At 43.4% G+C, this 3,415-nt stretch overlaps 1 long non-coding RNA gene across 1 annotated transcript; it reads right to left on the bottom strand.

The window, feature by feature from the left end:
* Window positions 1–444: 444 nt before the first annotated feature.
* LOC109199082 (uncharacterized) lies at window positions 445–2,582 on the bottom strand. Its single transcript, XR_002059581.2, has 2 exons — window positions 2,524–2,582; window positions 445–557 (listed from the first exon to the last, which is right to left on the bottom strand). It is a non-coding gene; the product is annotated as an uncharacterized LOC109199082 (long non-coding RNA).
* Window positions 2,583–3,415: the final 833 nt, after the last annotated feature.

Below are 3,415 nucleotides of genomic sequence, written 5' to 3'. Positions count from 1 at the left end.
TCTGCACTTATGTTCACTCCCACGTACTGCTCTCCCGGCCTTGACAGCATGAAGTGTCTGAAGAAATATACCCAGCAGACCCAATTCGGAGTGCAATCACTAAGCAGTGATATATTAACAGTGTCCTAAACCAACAACAACTCTACCATCCAGAAGACTAGTTACTAGTGCAGCTGCTAGTGCTACTGTTAACAGTGCAGCTGCTAACATTTGGTTAATTTGCCACAGTTTGGTGCATCTGTTTTTAATTTCTTTTCCCTCTCTTAGCTTTTCAGGCCACACTAAACTATTCTACACTGAAGGTAGGGGAGGTGCCAGTTGCAATAAGTGATTTGATTAGGCAGTACAGCGCCCTGCAAGTAATCCATCAGCCCAAAAGCATCATCCCTGGTCGATGACATAAACAGCACGCAGAACAATAACAGGTTTTTTTACCGTCTATGCTAAGCCAGCTATGTGAGTTTCAATTCAAAAGTGTTTAGTGTTGGTACTCAGCAACAGATACCTTAGCCATGATGTCTGCGTAGGCCATGTAGAGATGATCCTCATCCAGTTTACTGCAAAAACAAACACATTCACCAAAGTTAGCACAATTATAGCTGTATTAAGGAAAATAATTTTGGTGCACCACTGACTGAAATGACATCTTCTCATTTAACAGTTTTTCATTATTTTGATGAATATTTACATGTTTTATATTTCAGATTCTTTAAAATAGCCGCCCTTTGCTTTGATTACTGCTTTGCACACTCTTGGCATTCTCTCTCCATGAGCTTCATGAGGTGGTCACCTGAAATGGTTTTCCAAAAGTCTTGAAGGAGTTCCCAGAGATGCTGAGCACTTGTTGGTCCTTTTGCCTTCCCTCTGTGCTCCATCTCATCCCAAACCATCTCCATTGGGTTTAGGTCAGGTGACTGTGGAGGCCAGGCCTCCATCACTCTCCTTCTTGGTCAAACAGCCCTCGCACAGCCTGGAGGTGTGTTTGGGCTCATTGTACTGTTGGAAAATAAATGACGGTCCAACTAAACACAAACTGGATGAGATGGCATGTCGCTGCAGGATGCTGTGGCAGCCATGCTGGTTCAGTGTGCCTTCAATTTTGAAAAAAATCCCAGCAATGGTGTCACCACCAAAGCACTCCCACACCATCACACCTCCTCCTCCATGCTTCACAGTGGGAACCGTGCATGTGGAGACCATCCGTTCACCTTTTCTGCGTCACACAAAGACACGGTGGGTGGAATCAAAGATCTCAGATTTGGACTCATCAGACCACAGCACAGATTTCCACTGGTCTAATGTCCACTCCTTGTGTTTCTTGGCCCAAACAAATCTCTTCTGCTTGTTGCTTTTCCTTAGTCGTGGTTTCTTAGCAGCTATTTGACCATAAAGGCCTGATTCACACACTCTGAACAGTTGATGTAGAGATGTGTCTGCTACTGGAGCTCTGTGTGGCATCTATCTGGGCTCTAATCTGAGCTGCTGTTAACTTGCGATTTCTGAGCCTCGGGACTCGGATGAATGTATCCTCAGCAGCAGAGGTGACTCTTGGTCTTCCTTTCCTGGGGCGGTCCAGTTTTGTCATAGCGTTTTTTCCTGACTGCACTTGGGGACACATTCAGAGTTTTAGCAATTTCCCAGACTGACTGATGGGCTGTCATTTCTCTTTACTTACCTCATTGGTTGTTGCCATATTATAAATTAATACAGTTGTCAAACAGGGCTGTCAGCTGTGTACCAACCTGACTTCTGCACAACACACCTGATGGTCCCAACCCCATTAAGAAGGCAAGAAACTCCACAAATGAACCCTGACAGGCACACCTGTGAAATGAAACCATTTCAGGTGACTACATCACGAAGCTCCTTGAGATAGATGTGCTTGAAGCTGTTGTCCTGTGAGCTGCCTATCACACAAGCTGTTAACTCTCAGAACCTTGTCCTGTGATTCAGTCGTGTCTTTGGGTCTGCAGACCTCTTCCTGTCACAGTTTGTTTCTCAGTGCGTTTGATGGTGAAGGAAACTGTACTCACTGACACTTTGACTTTCTTTGTCAGGACAGACCTACATTTTTAAGTGTTATGATGGTCTCTCTCTCTTCCACTGTTAATGGTCTTTTTCTCACCATTTTTGTAGCAACACACTACTTACTGCAGTACAGTACTGTTCAGCTGATGCTCACAAGGGTATGGCACCAACACTGCTTTATGCAGACAGAGGGGGTTGGAATTAATCCAAGTTGGAACACCTGTAGGAATTAGTAGCAGCAGCTTTCAAGGCTTGATCAACCTTCACTGCTGCAGAACAGCTTTGAATTGTTAACCCATGTTGTGTCCCTGAAAAAGGCCTTTTGGTATAATTCTGAAATGTACATTATTTTTCAGTTTTGGGTAACCTAACCTCTGGCAGCTCACCACTTACCTTTGTACCATTTCAAGCTATTCATTGGACTTTAACGACATGAACTGCAACAAATAACTGGAAAAATAGGGACTTTTAACAGGTAGTGTGTAAAATACACACCATTTTTCTGTTAGGGCTGTTCTGCTGAACAGCTGGATGAGCTGATGCAGGGGATCTATGTGTTTGTGTTTCTGCCCCTCCTCTTCCTCAGATGGCTCCTGTTCACCTGGTTTCTGAAATCAACACACATTCACAAAGTGCTAAAACTCTGCTATACACTGAAGAAATTAACACATAATTTGCCTTCAAAACAAGCAAAAATTCCAGAGTAGTCAGAAGAATTCCACTCGTTTTGTTTTTTTTAAATGAAATGAACTTACAGCGAGGTCTTCTATGAGTTTATCTTCAAAGTAGTGCTCCTCTGTCTCCATCCAGGACTTTTCATAGCCCTGCAGGAACAAGTTTACAGCCCGGTGCCTAGTATGAGAGAGATACATGGATGACTAATAACTGTTTATCTACCCATCTTCTGCTGCTTATAAAGGGCTGCACTGTAGGTGCAACATATATCCACAACCTTTCCTCACTAGCCCGAGGTGTGGCTGTAGATGAGGGTGGGAAAATAATAAAGTGCAGAATTTTAAATATTTCTTCTTCATTTTACATGTGTGTGTGTTTGAGAACATACCTTGGCAAGTTATAGAGTGGTGCCATCCTGAAGCAAGCGACGACATCTCTCTTCCTCTGTTTTGAAAGCAGTTTGTGCCACACAGCCTTCTTACTGCGCTGAGGATGCTCCACCTGAAGACACAAACTGAACCACTCAGTATACTAGATATTTAGTTGGTGTACCTTACCATCTGGAAGCCATATTATCCTGGAGAAGTATGTGGTCAGCTTTAATGAAGACCAATCAGCTAGTTTAAGAGGACCGTGGGGTACCTTAAAGCTATACTCTCTACGTTGGCACAAAAATGCGCAAAATCAACTCAACTTGAATATATAGACCTGC

This window comes from Oreochromis niloticus, unplaced genomic scaffold (genome assembly GCF_001858045.2).
Source record: "Oreochromis niloticus isolate F11D_XX unplaced genomic scaffold, O_niloticus_UMD_NMBU tig00008555_pilon, whole genome shotgun sequence".
In the NCBI taxonomy this organism is placed as follows: Eukaryota; Metazoa; Chordata; class Actinopteri; order Cichliformes; family Cichlidae; genus Oreochromis; species Oreochromis niloticus.
This window is presented reverse-complemented; position numbering and strand designations above follow the sequence as displayed.